This window comes from Ceratotherium simum, chromosome 33 (assembly GCF_057802395.1).
Source record: "Ceratotherium simum simum isolate JZ-2026a chromosome 33, ASM5780239v1, whole genome shotgun sequence".
Classification (NCBI taxonomy): domain Eukaryota; kingdom Metazoa; phylum Chordata; class Mammalia; order Perissodactyla; family Rhinocerotidae; genus Ceratotherium; species Ceratotherium simum.
This window is the reverse complement of record NC_141932.1, coordinates 5,846,673-5,872,539: the sequence shown is the minus strand read 5'-3', so window position 1 is coordinate 5,872,539 and position 25,867 is coordinate 5,846,673. Positions and strand designations below refer to the sequence as shown.

Genomic DNA, 25,867 nt, shown 5'->3' with positions numbered 1-25,867 from the left:
GCCCTTCACTTTTCATCAGATGCTACTTGTGTAGTTTCTTCAGAAATATCATTACTTGGATTGAAAATATTGCCCTTGGAAATGATAGCTAGTTCTTTACTGCCCTAGAACCCCATTGTTAAAAATAGTGACTCAAGACATTTTCTAGTTTCTCTGGTGTATATACTCCCTTCCTGGCCAACTTCAAGGCGGCAATGTGAGGTCCCAGGTGCAGAGTTGGGAAGTGATGTGCAGAACTGACTTTCATAAAACAGCCAAGCCAGTAGAACACCTTGAATTCCACTCTGATAGCCCCAAAGTGCTCCTAGGTTTCCTTGTATTTTATGTGTAATAATCATTCCCGCTTCAATATTGTGGCACAGTTTCAGTGAAATTGCGAGACCAAAATCCGCATTCAGGTGAGATGCAAAGTGAAAAATGTTAATGTCAATTGTGGGAGATAATAATGAGCACATAGGATTCTAATTCATTACTTGTAGGAGTGCAATGTACAGCCATCAATTTAGAGAGTAGATTATACTTGTCTTGTTAAAGTAAGAGACACACAGCTATGATCTTTAAGTACATACCCTAGAGAAAATGTGTACAAATACACTATGGCCCATTCACGTGGACATTGACAAGAAGTAATCCACATTAGCCAAAATCATTTTAAACTACATGCACCGAACAGGAAAAGAGAAAATTTGGCATTCTTTGTAGAAAATGAAATAATCTATGTCAGTGAAAACAGACAAACTAAAATTCCAAATGGTCATGTGTATCCATCTTCAAACATGATAGTGAATAAATGTAAGAAGATTATAAAAACTATGTGTTTAGGATTATTCCATTTACTCAAACTCAAAAATGAGACATCATGTATTTATCATAGGTTTATCTAAGATAAACCCTATGAATAAAGGAAGGAAAAAAATTCCATGAAATCTACGATGGTGGTTACAAATAAGGCGATGCTGGATGGTTGTGTGGAAGATGGAAACCATAGAATCTTCTGGAATAGTGGCAACGTTCTTCTGGACTTTCATTTGATGGCCCATAAGTCTACTTGTCATTACTGGTAGATAGTGCATTTCTGCTTTATAACCATCAGTATTTTCTGCACGCTTTGGTGAGGTAGAGTTCAGGTAGGTGGTGAGAGCCACATCCTAGAAGAATGACTAATTCCTAAAGAAGTGAGTGTTGATCTGTTATAGCCAACACTTCACATGTTGGCATTGTGTTTTCCTCAAAACATGATCTCTCCTACCTGATCAGCCTCACCTGAGTTCAATCAGACAATGAGCAGCTTTCCAAGTGAGAACCTGAGTCTCTGAACAAATATTTTGGCCAATAGCAGATGATATGTAAGTTAGAATTTAGACTAGGTTTATGTGAGTTCATGAACACATAATGGCCCACAAATCTGTGTTGGGATGAAGCCCACAAATATGTACCTGGGGTTATTTCAGAAATGGGGTTTAAGCCCATTAGGTGGTGGTTTGGGTCACATCCCGGGGGTCGGTTCCAGACTGAACTACACTGAGGATGTCTGGTCTTTTCTTGGACCCCACTGAGGGGGAATCACACAGAAGTCATGGGAGGGAAGTATTTCCCATTTGCTACAGAAAACCCATGTCAGAGGTTTTCATGTGATGTGTTCTGTGTGTCTGTTCTGTCTGATTCTGTCTGCATCCCTCATCTGCACTGAACCAGACGAGCTGGGCCGGGGCAGTGCCTGGGTCCTCACTTTCCCACCCTATATTTCCTGGACTGGAAGTCGTGTGGACAGTAGGGAAATCAGCCCAGATATCATTCTAGGAAAACATGGTCTACATGGCTCAGTAGCCATGATACCTTTCAAATTGGGAACTTTATCTCCACACTTTCTTCCTCATGGAATTCTCAACACTCCCATCCACTTCAGGTAAGATTCCTCCACATCTCTCAGCTCTATACTCCCTCTTTGCCACCTTGAGGTTGAAATTCCATGATTCTCAGACTACTTATGATCCTCTATTATCTAATCTCCAATCTCCAAGGATTTATTCCCCACATCACATGTCACGGTGTATAGTAACTTATAGTCTGTAATTAATTATTTGATGTCTGTCACATCCCAAGACTAGTAGGGATCAGAGAATAGGACATACTTTAGTTTTCGTGCTTGGTACCTTGTGTGAAGCATAGTTGATATTTGTAGATATACTTTGACAGAATGGATTGATACATTGATGGATGAATGGATTGTAAATGAAATACAGGGGAAAATTTTTTTATTTATTTCACACATACACAGACACAAACACACCTGCAGTAATTCAAACCAGCGTCCACGCCTGCTCTCATTTCATTTCTGTAAATTTGGACTGTGTCTCAGTTCCCTGATCCAAGGATTCCTCTTTTTCCACTCCTTTCAGCTGAGACGTAACAACAAGTTAACTACTAAAATGAACTAATCAAATAAAATACAAAATTATAGAGATGGAGTTCGTTACATAATTTGTGGAACACAGTGCAAAATGAAAAGGCAGGTCCCTTTGTAAAAATTTCAAAATGGCGACAGCAGACCATTAACTCACTTTAGAGCCCTCTCTGACCACACAGCTCACTACCTATGAAGCCAGCACTGCATGGAGCAAGCAATAATCCAGTTATTGCACACTGTGGTACTGACCAGCATTTTCTAAATGCCTCCTGGGTCCAGGACCTGGGCTGGGTGCTGCACACACCCCGTCTCTGAATCTCCATCACATCACTATTAAGTGGGGTCATCTCCTCCTTCATAAAAATGAACTCAGGCTGATGATCTAATTTGCCTTAAATACACTGGATTATGGCAACCATTTATTTATGAAAGATCCTACTCCAACCTTCTGCCCATTCCAGATCACAGCCTACCAACTCAGTCCTACCCAAGCATTCTCCTGAGTAGTTGGCAAGACCCTTCACTCCCACCTTCCTTCCTAGTGACAGTCTTACTCTCTTTTTCTTTAATTTAGAGGCAGACAGCTGTGTGCAGTTGGTGCCGGCTCTGGGCCCAGGGAGATCTTGATTCCATTCCCAGAGGGAAAGTTACTGGATATTTGACCTTGAATAAAGACACAGTGTCCCTAATATCCCCTGAAATAATGACACCCCACAAATAGTAGTTCGTTCCCTTAGACTTTCCCTCTGGAGAAGAAAAGAGAGTGGGGCTCCTTGAAAAAAGGCTCCCATTGCCTCCAGTGCTCTCCTGCACCAAGATCCCAAATTTACCAGCCTTGTTCTCACAGGAATGAGCATGTGACCATCTAGGCCTAGAGAAGAGGGATGCTCAGAGCTCCAGGATAACCAGAAACATTGAGATCCGAGAATAAGGCAGCAGTCCACAATCAGTACATGTGCGCAATGACTGCAGGCTTTGCAAATACCCTCAATAGAAAGAGTCCCTGGAGGTGGAGCTGACAGGTCAGGGTCCATAACCCACTCCCCCTCTCTCTGCTTCTGTCCTCAGGCTGGACACAGGCCTGTGTTCCCACATGGAGCCTATAAATATCCGGCCCCCTCACAACACTATAAGGGCCAGACCTAGGTCATGGTGCTGCTGAGTCTCACGGTATCCCCATAGAAATACCTCTAAATAATGTTATATATCTTTTAGATAACCAGGCAACATGTAGTTTTGTAAAGTTTTAAGTGGAATAAATAATTTCGGCTTTCATAAACCTTAGGAGGATGTTACTAATATCATCCACATTTTCAAATTGAGGAAGTTGAAGTTCAGAGAATGTACAGCAGTTTAGAGTGACAGAGACGAAGAGTGGAAGATCCAAGAACAAGCCCAGGCTTTCAGACACTAGGGCCCAGTCTTACAAACACTATATATTTCTACCTTGTATTGGATTCCTAGGACTGTCATAACAAATTGCCACAAACTGTGTGGTTTTAAAACAACAGAAATTTACTCTCTTACAATTCTAGAAACTAGAACTCAATCAAGTTGTCAGTAAGCCCATGCTCACTATGCAGCCTCTAGGGAAATAGCCTTCTTTGTTTCTTTTTAGGTCTTGTTGGCCCCAGACACTTCTAGACTTGTAAAAGCATGACTCCAATCTCTGCCTCCATCATCACATGGGTGACATCTCCTCATGTATCTCTGTCTTCACATGACTTTCTCCTTATATGCCTATTCTTTTCTCCCAAGAAGGACAACAGAAATGTTGGAGTAGGGACCATCCTAATACGATACAATTTTACCTTAACTTGATTACATCTGCAAAGACCCTATTTCCTAAAAAGTCACATTCACAGGTACTCGTACTGAGGACTTCAACCTATCATTTTAGGTGACATAATTCAACTGATAATAGCATCCATAAGAAAATATATATATGAGTGAATTTATCAAAGGTGATGCAACACTTATACACTATAGGTTTTTTTTAATCTGCTGGAGAAAATTTAAAAAGACTTAAATCAATGGAATGACATTCCAGGATCATGGCTCAGAAGATTTAATGTTGAAAGTGTGCCAATACATTCCAAGGCAATCTACAGAATCAATGCAATCCTAACCAAAATCCCAATGGCCTTTTTTTGTAGAAATGAAAGAGCCAATCCTCAAATTCATGCAGAATTGCACAAGACTCAGAACAGCCAAAAAATCTTGCTTAAGAATAAAGTTGGAGACCTCAAGTGTCCTAATTTCAAAACTTACTACAAAGCTGCAGTAAACAAAGCAGTGTGGTGTTTGCATAAGGTCAGACATATGGCTTCATGGAATAGAACTGAAGGGCAAGAAACAAACCCATACTAGGATCAGGTGATTTTCAACAAAGGTGCTAAGACCACTCATTGGGGAAAGAACAGTCTCTTCGACAAATGGTGTTGGGAAAACTGGATATTCACATGCCAAAGAAGGACGTTGGATCCTTACACATACAATATAAAAGATTAGCTCAAAATGGATCAACCTAAGAGCCAAAGTTATCAAACGCTTAGAGGAAAACATAGGATAGATCTTCAAGACTGTGGGCGTGACAATAATTCCTTTGATATGATATCAAAAGGACAAGCAGCAAAAGATAAAATAAATAAATTGAACTTCCTCAAATTTTAAAATTAATGTACATCAAAGGACACTATGAAGAGAGCAAAAGCCTAACCTACAGAACTGGAAAAGTATTTGCAAATCATATATCTAGTAAGGGTCAAGAATCTACAGTATAGAAAGGATACCTTTAACTCAACAACGAAAGACAAACAACCCAAGTAAAAAGTGGTCAAATGGCTTGAATAGATATTTCTAGGAAGGAGATACACAAATGCACTGAAAGCATATGAAAGATTTTCAAACCATTAGTCATTAGGCAAATGCAAATAAAATTACAATGAGGCACCACTTCATAGTCACTAGGTAGGCCATAATTTGAAAAAAAAGAAAACACAAATGTTAACGAGGATGTGGAGAAATCAGAACCCACACACATTGCTGTTGGGACTGTGAAATGGTTCAGTCACTGCGGAAAGCAGTTTGGCAGTTCCTTAAAATGTTAACCTAGAATTGCCATATGACCTAGAAATTCCATACCATACCTAGAAATTCCTCTTCTAAGTATAAATTTCAGTTATGCAGGATTAATAAGTTCTAGAGTTCTGCTGTACAACAATGTACCTGTAGTTAATGACACTGTATTGTGCTTGTAAAAATTTGTAACAAGCATAGATCTCATGTTAAGTATTCTCATGACAATAAAAGAAAGAAAGGAAAAGAAAAAATACAGGTATTTAAACAAACACTTGTGCATGGGTGTTCATAGAAGCACCATTCACAATAGAAAAAAGTGACAACAACCCCAATGTCCATCAGCTGAAGAATGGACTAAACTAAAGGTGGTTTCTCTATAACATTGGAATTTTATTGAGCCATAAAAATGAATGAAGTACTGATACCTGTTACAATCTGGGTGAACATCAAAAATATGAAGCTAAATGAAAAAAGCCAGACACAAAAGGTAACACACTCTATGATTCCATTCACATGAAACATACAGAAGAAGGAAACTCATAGGGATAGCAAGTAGATTTATGATTGTCAGGGGATGAGCAGGAGTAGGGAACGGAGACAGACTGCTTAGTAGGTACAGGGTTTCCTTTCGGGGTGATGAAAATCTCTTAGAACTAGAAGGAAGTGGTGATTGCAACTTTGTGAATTTGTTAATTGCCAGTGAATTGCGTACTTCAACAGGGTCAATGCTGTGTTATGTGGATTTTATGTCGGTAAAAAGAAATGCAAGTGAAAATGACCTGGTCCCCTATAGATCCCTTAGACCTTAAGAAGTTGCCTCACATCCCTGTGGAGTTTTATCTGTGGGAGGAATCTCACCAGAACAGAGCTGCCCTAAGTGGCTTAGGGATGAACACATTGATGAAATTTTCACCTTCACTCTTTAATTTGGCAGAGTATAGAATCCAGGATGAGCACCATCATTCCTGCATCCTTTAAGTCTGTGGTTATCTGCCATTTGACCAAGGATGTGGTATGGCTTCTGATTTATATTGTTAGCTTGTTAGGAGTGCAGATTTGGGCACTTCCAAGTAGCCCTTCCTACCATAAGTCTCTTACAGCACATGTCTTAATCAGGTCACAGAAATGACACCAGACCAGACTGAGACACTTCCATTACTCAGGCACTACTGATCCTATAATAACCCTGAGAGGTGAGGTTGTGATTATTTTCCTACTTTGAGGAAAACTGGACTGGGCATGTTACTTACTCAAAGAAGACAATCAATAAATGTCCCCCCACGTCTTAAGTTAAAAACTGTGAATTGTCTTCAACTAATGCATTTGCCCAAATCATGGAGACAGAATCCACAGTATCAGATGAAGAGTCATTGTCTGGGGGACAAGAGGTGGTGAGGAGGCAGCAATTAGTCAGAGGCTTTGATGAAGAGTGATTAAGAGAAGGTGCTGCTGCTTATGAAAACAAGGAAGTCAGAGAGAGGAAGTGTTTGGGAGAAACAAAACCACAGACCCAGGACAGGAGGGAGGTGGTGGTTCCTCTGCGAGTCAGTTGACAGTATTATAAATCTCTCCTCATGCCTCCTTCTTCTCTTGGAGTCATCCATCCTGTGATAGCCCCATTGGCTCCTCTAGTCAAGCAAGGCAGAGAGTAGAAGAGCCCTCAGTTCTTCACTCTCTTTCACCTCACATACAATGAACAAATCCACAGTTCTGCCCCTGAGCCCTTCTCTTCAAGACACTGGTCCATCATCACAGTCAAATTCAGTTGAAGATTCAAAATGTCTTGTTGTTGCCATCCAATCAGCCTCATTCCTGCCCCCGACCCCAGGCCCTCACTCCCTGATGAAGTGTTTTATTCTCATTGCCCCAAACTTATCTTTCACTGACCCTACCCTGCACAAAAGCCTTCCAAAGGTCTCCTCCTTCTTTCAACCAAATTCAAACTATCTCCACCTAATAGTCCATGAGGTTGATGATCTGGCTGAGCTAAACTCTCCAGCTCCAGCAAAGCCAGCTCCTCTGTACAAACCAAACTCATCCCAGCTGACCACCTCCCCTCCCCAGACACACACAACCTGAGTAATTACCCTAGTTGTACCTTCTCACTGGCAGCTCCCTCAGCCAATCTGAACATAGTAGACTCTTTTCCAAACCTGCTAGACCATGATAATGACAAATAACTCTTCCTACCTCATCCCACTCCACTGGGAATATATTTTTGTTGTAGGATTTGTATAAGCATTACACGAAAATCCTCATAAACCACTTAGATGACTGATTGACTCATTAGGAGTTTGATTAATGTTGTATTTTATTGCTGTGTATGTCAATACAGTCTTCCTCCAGAACAGTCCCTACAGAAAGTGGTCTTCTCAGTATGGCTATCTGTTCATATGTTCTGTTACTGAAAATTTTCCAGTTGCTGGAAGATAAAATCCAGCAATACTCACAAGTTGCACAAGATCCTGTGTACCCAGGGTGCAGCGTTTCCTGATTCCTCACAGTTCTTAGACTAGTTCACCCTCTTCCTGGTGGAGATGCCATCCCCTCACCACACTTGTGATAACCCTATCTTGTCTTGTTCTTTCCTTCTCCAGAAGATCCCCCACACTCTCATGACAATGAAATTGTGATGTTCAAATCCCAGTACATCCCTAATAGAGACAAAAAAAAAAAAAAAAAAAAAAAACGGCAAAATCATTTGTGGGAGAAAATATTGAAAACTGGGAATCGCAATATATTACTAGGAAGAGTGCCAATTCCTTCAGTCAATTTGAGGAGTAGATAAAAAATTATCAGTTAATGGAAGAGACACACACAGCTGATAATTTAACTGATAATTGTGTGTATATTTATATATATATATGTATTAAAATGTGTGCATGTAAACAATGATATATTTATGAGACTATTTACAGATTTGTCATTCACTGTAGAAATGAATCTCACCAATAATAAATATTTGTGTTATACATATGCAATGGTTTATTATATGGCAGTAAAATGCAGAGACTAAAACTACAAACAGGGAATATAATGTTATATGCCAATCATACCTTAATAAAAGAATAAAATAAAATGTCTTAATGCAGATGCTACCTGTGTAGGGCAGACCCAGGAGGAGGAGAAGCTTGATGCAGAGGTCACATCAAGTCCTCATCTTTATTTGTTTCCCAAAAGCCCCTCTGACACGAAAGTGACTTCCCAGTTGAGAAGCACAGATATTTATCCCCTGAGGGGACACGACGTCTCCTGATCACAGCTATCTTTCATCACCAGACATATCCTAGTGCCTCTTTACACCATCACATCTCAGGGAGGTAATCATTGCTCAGTCATTCAGATGGAGGGACCAGAAGGCCCCATCAGTTCTTAGGGTGATGAAAGACTGAGGGGTGCACAGAGGACTAACCTTCCAGAGGAACAGTCCTACTTCAGCAGGTGAGGAAGGACACTGGATCACCCTTCTCCGTCTTTTTTCATAGAAATACCTACTAGTCTTTGCCCATCACCTACAGAACTAAGAACTGCAAAAGGTGAACAAGGAGGTCTCTTAATTTAATCTATGAATCCTGGGGAGGCAGAGGACTCCTGTGTGAGTGTGTGCTCTGCCACCTCCCAACTCTGTGAACTTGGGTTAGTCAGCTTCCCCATCTGATCCCTGAATTCTCCATCAGCATTTGAGACTGTGGTCAGTATAGGAATCAGAGGGGGTATGTAGGCTCTCATGTTCTGGGACTGAGGCATCTTCCAAAGAGGACAAAGGGTTCACTGGGACCCTGACCCCATGTCCAGGAGACATGTTTATCCTCCTTCCATCGGGGTCTGTGAGGATGGGGGTGATGGAAGGTGGGAAGGATTTAAGGGAACACATCAAATATGTACTGTCCATCTGCTAAAATTCTATTAGCTGAATATTCAACTGTTAACAAGGAAAAGGATTGTCTTCATGAGGATCATATGCCAGACACATAGAGGGAGGAGAAAAAGTGTGATGTAAATGAATGAAAATTAATTAAGATTCATTAATTTATATATGTTGAAATAAGTTCATGTGATAGAGAAAGCTGAAGTGGATAATTTAGAGTGAGTTGTAGGGAAGACTCTATTGAGTGTGACATTTCAGGTGTGATCTAGTGACAAGGAAAGCTAGTCTTGAGAAGATTAGTGGAAGGGTATTCCCAACAGGTGGAACCATGAGTGCCATAAATCCAATGTGGCAATGAGCTTGGTCCATTCAAAGCACCAGTGATCCTGATGTGTACTGGGTGAGGTGGAGTTGAGAAAGGTGGACTGGAGCCAAATTAGGTAAAGGTGGATAAGCCATGACGAGGAGCTTGGATTTTATTCTGTCTCAAATGGGAAGCCATTAAAATATGTATATCAGAAAAGAGGCATTATGTGCATGATATTTTAGAAGGAACAAATTGGTATGTGTGAACAGAATTTATTTAAGGAAACATGAGTGGAAGCCATGAGCCTGGTGGGAGGCTATGACAGCCCTTGTGGAGAAAATTGTGATGACTTAGCCAGGAAAGTGCTGGGAAAGAAGTGTAGTGGGTGGATTAGTGAGATACTCAGAGGTAGTTTCATTAGGAAAGAGATTTCAGAACATAGTTCTTGTATTTCTCAGCTGAGTGACCTTGGGCATATTGATTTCTCTCAGATTCTCTGCTTCACTGGGTGGAAAGTCATACTTTGGTTGTCAGAGAAAGGGACAGCTGGGCAGGGATCCTAGTGTGGAAGCAGGGCATAGTTCTTGAAAGATAAAAGTTTGGAGTCAGGCTCTTGGGCTCTACTGATAGCTCTTCCAGTTTTAGTGACTAAACTATATTTTCTCAACTAGAATGTTAGGGTAATGATGTCTCCCTCCATGGCTTGTGCTGAGGAAAAGGCACACACTCACAAATGTGAAAGTCCCCTTATCACCAGAAGGGGCCCAGGCACAGGGAAGGTGCTCAATGTATGATATAGCACTTGGCGACTCCTTCTCCCTCTCCTGAATACGTCCACCCACCCCACATCTAGACATTACGGGAGGGTGCATCAATATTTTTCAGAGCAAGTTCTAATCTCAAGACAGTGAACTAGATGCATCCTTGAAACTCTGGCCACCTCCATCTCAACTCTCAGAATGGACTGCTGTGGTGGAGTGAGAAGGGACTGTAGGTAAAGATGTTCAGCTATGGTTGATGCAGGGAGTTCCTTTTTATTTAAAAACCTAATGCCTTTTCTCATGGGCATCAGAGAAAATCTCATTGAAGTCCGGTAGACCCAGGTTTCAACATCTGCTCGTCTCTCACTGCCTCTTTGATTTGGGACACTGACATCATGTCTCTTGGATTTTTTTTGCAGGTGTGAAAAAATTGAGAAAGTAATTGTTCAAATTTAGGGATATTGGGAGAGTTTGAGACAAGATATATAATGAGTCTAGTACATACTGGTACAAATAGGCAACCTATAAATGGAGCATCTATCATTTTCTTATTGATAGGAGCACATCCTCCTCAAGGACACTCCAGCAAACCATACATTCGCATTGGACTCTAGGTAGCCTTCATCTCCTTTGGCATTTTCCTCTCTTCTATTGTTTGTCACTGATGTACTATAAAAATCCCTGAGTCTGAAGGAGGAGAGGACAGCGTCATCTGGACAGAGTGGGGGAAGTGACTGGGGCACAGAGATGCATGTTAATTTCCTGTGAGCTGATCTGTCTTTTTGATGTTGATATCCTTGATGAAAGATCTTCCAGAGACACAGGAGAACCCTGCCCTTTCCCTCAACTCACTAACCACCCCTAAATCTTAGCTCTTGGAATCTTGGAACTAGCAAGTTGTGCTAAAGGCATCACAAACATGAAGAGGGTCTAAGTTGGACAAAATGTCCAATTTAACAATTTGTACATCTAGCCAGAGATTCCTGTTGATATTCACAGGGCCGTCTCCTTCTTGTCTTCAGATCTCAGCTCCTCTGTCACCTCCCCCAAAACCTTCCATGGTTGCCTCAAGATAAACCTGTCCTCTCCTCCACTGACCTTCTCTTATGTCACTTTTGTATTTCCTTCCTTATACTTAATTGTGTTGTTTCTTAACTTCAGGTCTGTCCCCTCTGCCTCCTGGTGACTGTGAGCTCCATGCGGCAAGGACTTTCTTTTTTTCTTTGCTGTGTCTGACCCTTACTAAGCTTTACAGTAAGTTTTGTTCACTAAGAGAATGAATCAGTGCTCCGCGATCCCTCGGCTCTCCATTCATTTACTCCTTCACTCAGCTCTACAGTTGACACCTGCTCATCCTGGGGCTGCTAAGTGCCTGACTCTATTGTGCTAGAGGTATGACAGTCTCTGTCCTCAGTGACCCCACGTTCCCTCGGGGGAGACAAGGATGACACAGACACAGGAACACGTACACAAAATCAGACAGGGCCAAGTGCTATGAATGAATAATAAACTAAGTGAGAGGGTGGAGTGTGTGTTAGTGAGAACAGGATGGTTCAACAGAACAGTCAAGATGGGATTCTCTGAGAAAGTAACACTTAAGCAGAGACTTAAATGTAGTGGAGAGAAAATGCTATATTAATATTGAACAGAACAGCATTCTTGATGGAGGGAACAGTGGGTGTAAAGGCTCAAAGGTGGGAACATGCTTACTTTGTTCTAGGAACAGCATGATGTACAGTGTGGCTGGAGATGGAAGGACAAAGAAGAAGTGTTGGCCATGAGGGAGGAGAGCTTGGTGGGGAGTTGATCATGCAGGTCCCTAAGGCTGTGACAGAGCTGTGAAAGTCCCTGGAAGGCTTTGTGCAGGGAATGCCATGGTCTGATTGACAGTTTATAGTGGATACTCTGGTTTTGATGTGGGAAATGTAATGATGTATGCAAGAGTGGAATCAACCTGCCCTCACTGTCTCTCTCCAGCAGACACCTGATGATGACAGCCCCCAAGGAGTGATACATCCCCAAGGGAGCCACTTAGGACTTAGACAGGGAGAATACACCCCTGCTTCCCCCCTGTTAGTGGTATTGCTGGACATGAAGGGCAGACAAGTAGAAGAGGACAGACAGATGGACAATCAGGTGGGTTCCATTTCCTTTTGGCCGCCAGGCTTCCCCCACCCCGACCACGTACCTATCCCCCACTCTTCCCCTGCTCCAGGCTGCTGCATCTGAAGTCCCCCAGGATGTGACCTACGCCCAGCTGAACAGCTTGACCCTCAGGCGGGAGACAACACCCCCTTCCTCCCAGTAAGAGGAGCCCCCAGCAGATTCCAGCATGTATGCTGCTCTGGCCATCCAGTAATCCAGGAAGGACCCAGACCCCACCCTTGAGGGAGGGAGGCTGCAGGGACCCCAGACGGCACAGGAGTTGACCCCAAAGGACACCTCCTAATGACCCCCAGCCAGCCTGGACTCCTAACATGGACCACCAGGAGCTTCTGGTACACTTTGGGAGTCACCTGATTCTACAATCAAAGATAACTAATTTCCCCTTATTTTGGAAATAGAGCAGCAGACTTCTCAGTAATTCATGAGTGAAATGAGAAATCCAAAACGAAAGTGAGAGAATGTTTTAAATTGAAGGATGATGTAAATATTACACATAAAATCTACAAAATGGGAAAATTAAGAACCATGAATGAATATCTTAGAAAAGAAAAGCCTAAAAGAATCAATGACCTAAGCTATTATACCAAGAATTTAGAAAAAGTATATCAAATTGTTCCAAATAAAGATAGAAAGAGGGAAATAATAGTGAGAAGAGTAGCTACTTTTCTCTATGAAAAATAGAGAAAAGCCAAAAAAAAAATAATCCCTGAAAACATTAATCACACTTATAAATCCTAGTCATGATGCTCAAGGAAAAAAAACAGAAGGCACATATTACATTATCAGGACAGCATCACAGATCCTACAGACTTTAAATAGATAATAGACCATTATGAACAATTTTATGCCAATACCTTAGAAAATGTAGGTGAAATGGACAAAGTCCTCAAAATACAATTTACCAGAATGATATACATAGAAATAAATAGGAAATCTAAATTGTCATATATATTAAATATGTTGAATCTGTAATTAAAATTTTGCCCAAAAGTGAACTCTGAGTCTGGAAAGATTCACTGGTGAATGCTTCGGAACATTTAAGCACTTATGAAATACACACATACACACACTGTACACACACACACACATGGACACACAGACACACACATACATACACAGATGTGCACACACACACATGTACATGCAAACACATACGCTCACACATAGATACACACACACATGGAGACACACACACATACACACACATGCACTGAACCTAAATAGGCTTCCTCTGAAAATAAAGAAGGAAGGAATAGTCCTCCTGACATATTGTATCAGGCCACAAATAAATTGATGCCAAAACCTGACAATGAAGCTACAAAATGGGAAAATCACAGAAACCTCTCTCACAGGATCATATGTGTAGATTCCTAAACAAAATATTCCCACACAGGAGTCTGTGATATATAAAATGGATAATATATCATGACCATGCTGGTATGTACTTTTCAGGAATGCATGGTTGGTTTCATGTTCAAAAATCACTCAATACAATTCAAACATAAAAGAAGAAATAGAAAAAAATGATCATTTTGACAGATTCAAAGCTTCTGGTAAAATAAATCACCATTTATAATGAAAAAATCCTTGTCAGAAAGAAAAGAATTTCCAATAATTTATCAAAGGATTTTTAAACATCTACAATAGAAATATTTTTTTTTAAATTTCAATTCATTTTTTTATAATTATTTATTTATTTATTTATTTTTCCCCAAAATCCCCAGTAGATAGTTGTATGTCATAGTTGCACAACCTTCTAGTTGCTGTATGTGGGACGCGGCCTCAGCATGGCTGGAGAAGCGGTGCGTTGGTGCGCGCCCGGGATCCGAACCCAGGCCGCCAGCAGCGGAGCACATGCACTTAACTGCTAAGCCACGGGGCCAGCCCAGTAGAAATAATTTTTAAAGGTAAAAATTTTAAAACTTTCTGCCTATGACTGTGAATGAGACAAAAATGTTCACTGTGACCTCTTCTATTCAGCAGGGCACTGAAAGAACCAACCAATTAAATAAAAAGGGAAAATGTGCTAAGCACTGACTAGATGCAATGAAACTGTATTAATCACAGATCACAAAATTGTGTGCACGGAGAACCCCAAATGATATAAAGATCTATTATTCTAATTTGAAAAGCATTGATTTAATGTCACTGGATACCGCATAAATATATGAAAATCAGTTGCATTTCAGACTTCCAGTTTTGGACCAAGAAGAAGTAGAGGTTTGTCTCCCTAACCCCTATAAGGCACAGAAAACTCCTGGACCTTGTGTATACAACAAACATGAGAATACTCCAGAAAGTGGAGAGAAGGCAGCAGACGGGCTAAGACTGTTAGGACCCCAGGAGTGACACAGTGGGTGTCAAAGGAGCCACATGGGGACCTGGACTGCACACTCCTCCTGGCAGTATTGAGTCAGTACCACAGCCATGTGTCAGAAAAGGCCTTTTGTAACGGAAGATTTAAATAAGATCCAGACTCTCACACCTTGATATCCATGATGTCCAGGGGTCTATTTACAAAAACACTCACCATAACAGGAACCAGGAAAATCTCACCTTGAGTAAGAAAAAATCATTGACAACAGGTGCTAACACTGAGGTGACACAGAGGTTGGAATTAACTGAAAAGGATTGTAAAGCAGACATAATAAAAATGCTTGCATGAGCAATTACACACATACTTAAAACAAATCTAAAAAAAAGAAAGTCTCAGCAAAGAATTAGAAGATACAAATAAGAAGGTGATGGACATTTTAGATCTGAAAAATACAATCATCAAAATAGAAGGTTCCATGGATGGGATCAACAGCAGAATGGAGAGAACAGAGGAAATAATGAGCATGAAGACAGAACAATAGAAATGACTCAATCTGAACAAGGCGGAGAAAATGAACTGGAAAGGAACATGAACAGAGCCTCAGGACCTGCGGGATTCTAACAAAAGATCTCACATCTATGTGATCCGAGTCCTAGAAGCAGAGAAGAAAGAGGATGAGACAGAAAAACTATTCAAGAAATTCTGACTACAATTTCCCCAAACTTGGCAAAAGTCATAAACCAACATATTCATGACACTCAGTGAACCCCAAACAGGATAAGCCCAAAGAAAGCCATGCCAAGACCCATCATGACCCAACTAGGGAAAATAAAAGACAAGCGCCTTGAATGCAGTGAGACAGAAATGCCACCCAACCATAGAGGGAAACCATTCAGATGACAACGGGCTTCCCATCAGAAACCGTGAAGGCAGGAAGCAAGTGGAACGACATTTCAGGTGCAGAAAGAAAAGAACTGTTGATTCCAAATTCTACAGAAGGTGAAATTATCCTTCAGGAAGGAAGAAGAAATAAAAACACTCTCGGGTGAAGGAAGATAAGAGGATTTGTCACAAGCAGGTCTTCCCTAAATGAATGGAAAAGGAACTTCCTGACCCAGAAAGGAACTGATAAAGGGAGGAATCTTGGCACATGAGGAAGGAAGACAGAAGAATGGGAAGAAAACGTGGAGTCTGGGACAGTGCAGAGGACGGAGAGTCAGAACTGCCCAGTTACTTTTCCTCCATGAGCACTCATGTCACCTTACTTTCAAATTTTGAGGCAGCAAAAACAAACATACAGGCATTTATGCAATGATTATTTCTGTTTTACCATGGTTATTCTGGCTAGTGGTTTGTCAGTTTTACTGGTCTTTTTAAAGAGTCAGCTTTGTGTTTCATTAATTTTTCTTCCTGTGTTTCTGTTTTCAGTTCCACTGATTTCTGCCCTCTATTATTATTACATTATGCTTACTTTGGGGTGAGTTTGCTCTTCTTTTTCTTGTGTCTTAAGATGGAACCTTGGGTTAGTGATAAGAAACAACTCTTTGTTTAATATGATCACTTGCTCCTCTTCCCTTTCTTCAAAACTCTGCTTTGGCTGCTCCCCACAATGATTAGTATGCTGTATTTTCAGTTTGTTCAAACTATTTTCCCATTTTCCATACACATTTTAAAGAACTTAAGAGGATAAAAATATGCTGTCACATTTACCTAGATATTTACTATTTTTTGCTCTTCTTTTATTCTTCAATGTCCAAGTTTCCCTCTAGAATAATTACCTTTCAGCCTGAAGAACTTACTTTATTTCTTTTAGAGCAGGTCTGCTGGCAACAAATTCTCTGAGTGTTCCTTCTCCTAAGAAAGACTTTATTTTGCTTTCATTCCAGAAGAATATATCCAGAAGAATTGCAGGTTGGCTCTTCTTCGCCTGCAGAACTTTAAAATCTCCTCACCTTGATGGATTCTGATGTGGAATATGTAGTCATTCAAGTCATTTTTCCTCTGTGTGTTTCACGGCATTTTTCACTGGATGCTTTCAAATTTTTTCTTTGGTTTTCACTAGTTTGATTATAGGTTATGATGTGATTGGGCATGGTTTTTAAAGTGTATCCTACTGTGTATTTGCTGAGCTCTTGGACGTGTAAATTTATGACTTTCAAAAAATCTGAGAAATAGTCAGCTATTTATTTCTTCAAATGTTTTTTTCTTCATAATATCAATCTCCTTTTGCTGGGAGATCGATGATATAAACTGTCTCACAGATCCCTGAGTCTGTGTTCATTCTTTAAAATCTATTTTTGCCTCCAACCCGTGCTCAAACCCATTGCCTGGAGAAATAATTCACTGTATGAGATGAAAAGGTCTGCCCGGAGGAGGAAGGGGCTCTGAGGACACAGAAATGACTCAGAGGATTTAAAGGAAGATGATGAAGAAAAAGATGCTGCTGACTTACTGAAACAAGAAAGTCAGTGAAGGGAAGTGTTTGGGGGGAAGAAAATCCACAATCCCAGGTCGAGAGGGAGGGCCGTACTTCCTTCTAAGAAATGGTGATCAGTCTTCTAAGCATCTCCCCAAGGCTCCTTCTCCCCAGGGTCCTCCTCACTGTGATGGTCTCATTGGCTCTTCCAGGCACCAAGGCAGAGACTGGAACAGCCTTCAGTTCCTCACTCTCTTGTACTTCACATCCAATCATCAAATCCACATCACTATGCCCCTTGAGTCCTTCTTAACAATATCCTGATCCATCATAAGACTCAGGACATCTCATCTGTGTCATCACATCAGCCTCCTTTCTGGTCCTTGAATCCAAGCCTCAACTCCTTTCTCCAGTTCATTCCTCTCACCGCCTCCAAAGACTCTTCTAACGACCCTATCTGGTCTGATCCCACTCTGCTCAAAACCGTTCCAACAGTTTCCACCTTCAAAACACGTCCAAGGGGCACCACCTGATGTTCAGGGCTGTGAATGATCAGGTCTGAGCTAAACTCACAGCCCCAGCAAACACCACTCTCCTCCTCAACCAAAACCATCACAGTTAACCACACACACCCTGCCAAACAGACACACAAGCTGAGCTACTTAACAATTCTGTGCCTTCCTCCGGCTGCTCCCTCAGCCAGTCTGAACCTGGTTGACTCCTTTCCAACCTGAGGGACCAAGAAGCCGTCCTGTCTCATTCTACTCAATTGTAATGTAGTTTGTGTTATAGGTTTGTGCAAGGGTTATAGGAGAAACCACATAAACAACTTAAAATACTGATCAACACACCATCCAGGGACCAGATGAGTGTTGGAGTTTTATTATTAATAGAGTTAATTATCAATAGACACTTCCTGCATTACATTCTCTACACGGTGGTAATCTGTTTAAAACAGAAATATGTTCATACTGTCTGCTGCTTAAAATCTTCCCATTCCCTTGATGATAAAATCCAATTACTTGCATGGTGCTCAAGATCATGTGTGACATGCCCATCCTTCTGATTGCTCTCATTTCTGAGAACAGCTCATATCTTTCTGGGTGAGTATGCCCCTGCCACCACTTCTGGGTTGACCCCTGCTCAAGCCTGAGGTCATTCCTTCCCCTAGAAGGAACCTTCACAACCAGGACCCACATTGCTGGTTGTCCACCATTTATTGAATCTCGTTGTCTCCTGTTTTCTTTTTTCTTCCAACTTGTATTAAAACAAGACTATAACAGAATTGTTTGCCACCTAAGTATTTGTGATGTCTGTCTTCATTCATCTGAGCCCCATGAGTCCTGGGAAAGAATTTGTCAGCTTCGCCAATGACTCTCCAGCTCTTGGCACCATGACTGGACATGGTAACTGCTCAGTAAATATTGAGGGGGATTGCGTGGCTGATGAAGTAAAGGAAGAAAATTTGCATTTACAGAAAGCTTAGCAAAGGTTAGTGAGTTGCCCCAGGTCACAAAGCCTCTATAAGAGGCCGAGTCAGAGTTGGAACAGAAATTGGGCTGGCTAGTCTTCTGCCCTCTCCAAGCCTCGTGTTCTGTCACAAGTGTCACTCTCTGGATTTGGGTTTAGCATGAAGAGGAGGCAGAGTGTATGGGGTCTGGTGAGACTCAGATCATCTGGAATGTCATACCCTGCAGTCTCTTCGGTCCCATCCTGCAGAGAGAACAGAGTGAGGCCCTGGAAGGGAGGTTCCCCTTCCTGTGGGGCCACAGATGAGGAAGTCGTGGTGAGTCACACAGAGCCTGGATCTTGTCACATTTCCAGCTTCTGTCTGTCTTGCAGGGCTCTGTGGACTTTATCAATCGTCTGCACCACTGGGCACCATGAAAGGCAGCATTAGAACCCCAATCCTCACTGTTCTTCTCTGCCTCGGTGAGTTTTGGGGGAAAAGGAGGGGTGTGGCCACCTCCCCTCCCAGGTCCTGGTCCCTGAGAGACCACAAGACTCAGGCTCAGAGGGCATAGAACTACTTGGAGGAGGAGAGTGTGCTCAGCCCCAGATCTGACTCCAGTGCTCAGGGGCCCAGACCAGGCCTGGAGCTTCTATGTGCGGGTGCGGGGACATGATCTCACAGGGAACTCTCTTCTAGGGCTGTGTCGGGGCCTGTGGGATTGGGTACATGCAGGTGAGTCCTGCCCGACACCTCCTGCTTCAGACCAACAAGACCGCTGGGCAGCTGGGAGGAGCACAGAGGGTTTGCCTGAAAGTGACCAGCCTGAGGGGGAAGGGGCCTGGGGTGACAGCTGGGGAAGCTGAGGGGAGAAGGGCCCCCCTGACACTTCAGGTGGAATTCCTTTCTAGGAGCACCCCCCAAACCCTCCATCTGGGCTGACCCAGGCCCCACAGTCACCAGTGGGAGCCATGTGACCATCAGGTGTCAGGGGTCTCTGCAGGCTGATGTCTACCCTCTGTATAAAGAGAGGGTCCCTAAACCCTTGGACATAGAAGACCCACAGGACTCCAGCAACAAGACCAGTTTCTCCATCGAATCTATGAGCTCACACACTGCAGGGCTGTATCAGTGTGCATATCACACTAGCAGGAATGGCTTGTGAAGCACAGTGACCCCCTGCCCCTTGTGGTAACAGGTAAGTGGGAGGAGTTGAGTCCCCTCTCACTGTGGGGTGCTCCTCACAGGCAGAAGGGAACAGAGTGTGGGCTCAGGGGATCTCAGCCCTCACAATCCACACCTGGGGTGTGTGGGCTGATGGTCCCCCCTTCAACACAGCTCCCTTCTTGTCCCGTAGGAGTGTATGGTAGACCCTCCATCTCAGCCCAACCAGACCCTGTAGTGGCATCGGGAGAGAACGTGTCCCTCTCCTGTAGCTCAGAGGTCACATTGGACACTTTCCATCTGCTGAAGGAGGGAGGAGCTGACCCACCCCGACACATGGAATTGAGGATCTGTCACAGAAGGAGGCAGGCTGTCTTCCCTGTGGGCCCCATGAACACCTCCCATGGGGGGACCTACAGATGCTATGGTTCTCACAGCTCCTACTCCTACGTGTGGTCACACCCAAGCGACCCTCTGCATCTCCAGGTCACAGGTGAGGGCCCCCCTGATGCATTGATTTCCTGGGACCCCAAACTGACTGACCTAGGCTTTGTGCCCTGTGGGTGATGGGAGTTGGTGACGTGGCCTCCTGTGGCCTGAACCACGGAGCAGGTTCCTTCTGGAGGGACGAGTGAGTACTCTCACTGCAGGCGCCAGTGGGCTATCTCGGGTGTGAATCTCCTTCGCTGCCACTGTCCCCTTTTCTCCAGGCATGTACAGGGAGCCCTCACTCTCAGCCCAGCCAAGCTTGCTGGTGCTATTTGGAGACAACCTGACCCTCTAGCATCACTCAGAGGCCTGGCCATGTTTAGAGCTCTGGAAGGACTGGACCCTCACTCCTGGCCTTCCCAGACACACATGCCATGTCCACACAGGCCCCATGTGGAGGTGCCAGGCCTCTGCAGAGCCGAAGATGGACCTGGGCTGGGATGTGGGCTGAAGGGGTGTGTATTAGGTTTGATGGACAGGTCTCTGCACTGGAGTTCTGCCTGGAGGGTGAGGGGACAGCATAAACAATAATAATAATAATAAACCCAAATGAACCCATGGTTCTGGGCTCTAGTCCCAGCTCTGCCACTTTAGACTGGGTGACACGGGGGTCATGATTTACCTCTCTGTGAGGTAAATCAGTTTCCTCATCTGTGAAATGGGTGGGTGGGGGTGGCAGTTCCCTGTTGCATGACTTGCTGTGAGTTAGAAAACATGAATGCACAGACCCCAGCACATGCCTGGCACACAGTAGGCACTCAAATAAATAGTATCACTGGCTCATTCATGATGTCACTCGTGCCCAAGATCTCAAAGAGTACCTGGTCTCTGATTGGGGTCTCGGTGGCCTTTGTCTTGGTGCTTTCCCGCCTCCTCTTCCTCCTCCTGATCTGACACTGGCGTCAGGGCAAACACAGGATATCGGATTAGTAAGGAACAGGGTGACCCAGGTCAGAGGAAGAGGTGGGCTAGGGCACCAGCGAGAGGGAAACTAAATAGATGGGAAGGTCAACTAGAAAAAGACTTTCCAGAATCTCAAATCAGAAAATTCAAAAGAAAACACTTAATACAGGATGTATGTTTACATCTAAAGTGTCTTTCAGCTTTTCAATCTCAAGAAATATTGAAACATAAACAAAAGTATGTGTTAAGGTTTCCTTCTTTTCTCTCAAATCGCCTCTGGAGGGCAGGTGGTCATGACACCCCAGGACTGAGACTCTGCCCATCGTGACCCAGCCCAGAGACAGGCTGATCTCCAACTTCCTGCAGGGGTGGCAGACCCAGAGCCCAAGGACAGAGGCCTGCAGATCTGGTAATTCCTGTCCTGAAGACCCCAGACTCCCACCCCACCCTTGGTCCCCTCTCTGCCCCTAACACTCCCGTCTCCTCCCCCAGCTCCAGCCCAGCTGCTGACACTGAGGAAGAGACCCTCTGTGATAGGAGAGGAGGTGCCTCCCTAGGGGGTGGGCACAGAGATTTCAGGAGGTCATGGGGGCATAGGTTGTGAGGCTCTGGGGATTCAGGGTGAGAAGGACTGAAATCCCACCCTGAGTGACCTTGAGCACGTCTCCTTATGACCTGGACCTCAGTGGCCCATCTGGGAGCAGAGGGGGGCCTGCAGCCCTGAGAGATCTCAGAGAATCCTGCCAAGAGACGCACCCTGTGTTCTGCCCCAGCAGATGCTCCAGGGAAAGACACACAGCCTGAGGAGGGGGTGGAGCTGGACCATCAGGTGAGACCCCTGCTCCTATCCAGGCCACCAAGCACCTTCCTGCTGTCAAACTTAATCCAATTGACACTTTGCTGTCCTCACATCACCCAGCTCTCAGCAGCGTCCCACACTGACCTCTCCTCTCCGGCACCCTGGATGCTCCTGCTGTGACGTCACTCCTCCTGGTTTCTGTGACCTCATGGCCCCTCCTACGTGGCCCCCTGTCCTGGTTACTCATCCTCTGTCAGACCTGGTTGTCGGGGTGCGCCCCCAGGTCTCAAGAGGATGCATGAATAAGTGAATCACCTGCAAGTCCCCTAGCCCCATTTCATTCATTCACTCAACAATGTGCACAAGGAGCTTACTGTGTACCCGGCTCCATTCAGGTGCTGCAGGTACAGCAGTGAGAAAACTACCTCCACACTCCTTGAGCTCCCCTCCTGGGTGAGAGACAGCATGCAACTATGAAGGTACCATTCTAGAATGCAAAGTGCTGTTAAGGAAGATAAAGCAAGGAAAAGGGATAGAATGCATGCAGGGGGCAAAGGAAACAGCAGGTGTAAATGTCCTCAGGCAGAAACATGCTTTTTCAGGAAGATTGGCCACATGGCTGAAGACAAATGAGTGAGAGAGATAGCATGTTAGGATAAGAACCAGAACCGTAGAAAGCATCCAGATGTCCAAGGCTCAGGACGTCCCAGAAGATTCCATCAGAAAGTGACCTCAACTCTGTAACAGTGTGGATGGTTGACTGGAGGAGGTCAGCACTGGGGTCAGGGAGACACTGTTTCTGTCCCTCTGTCTCCCTCCAGCAGGGCCCCCAAGATGAAGACCCCCAGGGAGTGATGTACTCTGAAGTGAACCACTCTAGATCAAGACCCAGGTGGCGAGTGGCCACCTCTCCTTCCCCCATGTCAGAGGAATCGCTGGGCATGAAGGACAGGCAGGCAGAAGAGGACAGACAGGTAGACAGTCAGGCAGGTCCCATCCTTTCCAGGCCCCCAGGCTGACCCTACCCCAAGCACATACCAATCCCGCCATTCTTTCCCTGCTCCAGGCTGCTGCATCTGAAGCCCCTGAAGACATGACCTATGCCCAGCTGAACCATTTGGCCCTCCGAGGGGAGACAACACCCACTTCCTCCCAGTCAGAGGACCCCCCATCAGAGCCCAGTGTGTATGCTGCTCTGGCCATCCACTAGCCCAGGAAGGACCCCAACCCCACCCTCCAGGGAGGGAGACGGCAGGGACTCCAGAAGGCACATGATCTTCCCCCACTGGACACTCATCTAATGACCTCCTATCAGCCTGACTCATAACATAGACCACCAGGAGCTTCTGGGACTTTTTGGGAGTCACCTGTTTGGCTATCATGATAACTAATATCCCCACATTTGGACATAAAGCAGCAGACTTCTCAATAAGCCAGAAGTGAAATGAGAAATCCAAAACAAAAATGAGAGAATGTTTTAAATTGAAAGATAATGTAACTATGGCGCATCTAACTTATGAAATGGGAAAATTAAGAACCATGAATGAATATATTAGAAAAGGAAAGCATTGAAAAATCAATGACCTAAGCTGTTTTACTAAGAATTTAGAAATAGAATGGCAATTTATTCCAAATGAAGGTAGAAGGAGGGAAATAATAATGACAAAAGTAGCTACTAATGTGGACAAACAAAAAAATAGAGAAAAGTCAGTAAAGCCAGAAATCTCCCCCTTGAAAGCATTAAATCATACTTATAAATCCCAGTCACAAAGCTTAGGAAGAAAAAGAGAGAGAAGGCGCACGTTACATTATCATGATGGCATCACAGATCCTACAGACTTTAAGTTGATAATAGATGGGTTTAAAGACCTAATTTAAAGATTTAAAGATATTAAATAGATAATTGATCTATGATCAATTTTATGTCAGTATATTAGAAAATGTACATGACATGGGCAAAATCCTCAAAAATACAATTTACCAAAATGATGGGCATAAAAATAAATAGGAGATGTGATTACCTTATATATTAAATATGTTGAATCTGTAATTAAAATTTTCTCCAAAAGTGAACTCTCTGTCTGGAAAGCTTTACTGGTGAATACTTCCAAACACATATGCAGTTAGAAAATACACACATACACACACCTGGACACACAGACACACACAGGGATATGTACAGGGACACATATACGTACATACACAAAGATATACACAAATGGCCACACACACGCATATGTACACAGAAGGATACACATGCATAGATATACATACCAAACTTACATAACCTTCTCCTGAAAATAGAGAAGGAGGCAATATTCATCCCAACACATTTTATCAGGCCAGAAAAAAATTGATACCAAAACCTGACAAGGAAACTACAAAATGGGAAAATCACAGGAAGCTCTCTCAATGGAACTTACCTGTAGATGTCTACACAAAATATTCCCAAACAAGAGTCAGCGATATACAAAATGGGTAACGTATCATGACCATGCTGGTATGTTTTTTTTTAGAAATGCAGGATTGATTTCCTATTCAAAAATCAATCACTTCAAACATAAAAGAAGAAATAGAAAAATGATCATATCAACACATTCAAGGCTTCTGATAAAATACATCACCATTTATAACGAAAAAAAAAAAACATCCTCAGAGATGAAAGGGAATTTCCTATCATTTACTGAAGCATCTTTAAAAATCTACACTAGAAATAATTTTTACCAGTAAAATCTTGAAATCTTTCCGCCTGTGACTGAGAATGGGACAAGAATGTTCACTATGAACTTCTCTACTCATCAGGGCTCTGGAAGAACCAACCAAACAAATAAAGCAAAAAAAAAAAAATGCATGATAATCACTGAATAGATGGAATAAAACTATATTACTCACAGATTACAAAATTTTGTACATGGAAAATCCAAAATAATATAAACATCTATTATTCTAACTTAGAAAGAACTTATCCAAAGTCACTGGATACATAACCAATATATAAAGATCAGTTGCATTTCAGACTTCCAGTTTTGGACAAAGAGGAAGTAGAGGTTTGTCTCCCTAATCCTCATAAGGAACAGAAAACTCCAGGACCTTGTGTATACAACAAACATGAGAATACTCCAGAAAGTGGAGAGAAGGCAGCAGATGGGCTAAGACTGTTAGGACCCCAGGAGTGACACAATGGGTGTCAAAGGAGCCATGTGGGGACCTGGACTGTACCCTCCACCTGACAATAAAGAGTCAGTAAGACGGAGACAAGAGGGTCAGAGTCAGTGGTAGGAAACGTGATGATGGAATCAAGAGGCTGCAGTGATGGAAGGAAGGGATCAGGACCCAGTGCTGCAGGCATCTCTGGGAGCTGGGAAAGGCTGGGAAACTGATTCTCACTGCAGACCCACCAAAAGCAACCACCTCTGCTGACACTTCAACATTAGCCCAGGGAGACTGATTTTATACCTCAGAACTTGGAAACTTAGGCAGCCACTCAAGCACTTTTAATTCATGTTTCCATGATATATTCATCCTTTTACTTTTCACCTGTCCACATCATTGTATTAAAGTGACCCTCTGGTAGACTGCATAGAGTTGGGTCATACTTGTATCTGTTAATCCGATCCTATGATCTCTGCCATTTGATTGTGCTTGCTCTGATTATATTTAATGTAATTATTGAAGATTCTTTTCAGGTTCACCATTTATTGTTTGTTTTCTGCTTGTTCTCTCTGTTGTTTTTTCTTCT

At 43.1% G+C, this 25,867-nt stretch overlaps 1 pseudogene across 1 annotated transcript; it reads left to right on the top strand.

The window, feature by feature from the left end:
• Positions 1–19,138: 19,138 nt before the first annotated feature.
• Positions 19,139–24,201, top strand: LOC101407195 (leukocyte immunoglobulin-like receptor subfamily A member 6; annotated as a pseudogene). The gene is made up of 5 exons (XR_015549417.1): positions 19,139–19,255; positions 19,473–19,508; positions 19,685–19,971; positions 20,131–20,430; positions 21,617–24,201. The product of XR_015549417.1 is annotated as a leukocyte immunoglobulin-like receptor subfamily A member 6 (transcript).
• Positions 24,202–25,867: the final 1,666 nt, after the last annotated feature.